We start from the raw sequence: 703 nt of genomic DNA on the forward strand, positions 1-703 counted from the left end.
GGCTCGGCGCATGCGTGCTGCCGCGCCACCCCGGGCTCGCGGGCCCTGGCCCTCGCCCCCCGCTCCCCACTCCCGCCTCAGCCCTGGCGTCCGACGCACGCCGGTCCTCTGAGTCCGTCCTCCGCGCTCCAGCGCCGTGCAGGGCTTCTTAGACTTGCTTCCCTGGCTGCCAACACCTTTAGAGTGCACCTCCGTGCAAGACTGTCCCTTGCCGCTTCTCTGTTCCTTCTGCTGTAAGGAAAGGGGCATTGCAAGATAAAACTCTTCCTTTTAAGGGAGCTCCTTCTGCGCGAGTCATCCGTCCAAACATCTGGACAGCGGGTTGTTGCGAGACTCAGGGAAAGCCCACTCACGGCTTTTTGCCATTTTCACTTTCAAAGAGCTGTCCCACACGGGAACAGGTCACCCTGCCCTTGATTGCCACTCTCGTAAGACCTCCATTGTGTTTAAGGAACTCATCATAGTGATGCCAATTTTGGAATACGTTCTGACAGGTACACGAGAGCATCTAGTAACCAGCCTTCCCTCCGGTGATGCAGAATCCTGAGCATATCCCTGGCAGCCGCTATTTCAGTACTGAAGCCAGCTTTAACAGCCTGGAAAGGTGGTTTGGGTTTAAGCCCAACATCCCCCTTCCTATAACCTCTGTCTTTAGTTCCTTTTGTTGCCTTCCAGGACTACGAAGTCAAACTTAGTTTGGTAC

Source organism: Tupaia chinensis, unplaced genomic scaffold (genome assembly GCF_000334495.1).
Source record: "Tupaia chinensis unplaced genomic scaffold, TupChi_1.0 Scaffold000634_1, whole genome shotgun sequence".
Taxonomy (NCBI): domain Eukaryota; kingdom Metazoa; phylum Chordata; class Mammalia; order Scandentia; family Tupaiidae; genus Tupaia; species Tupaia belangeri.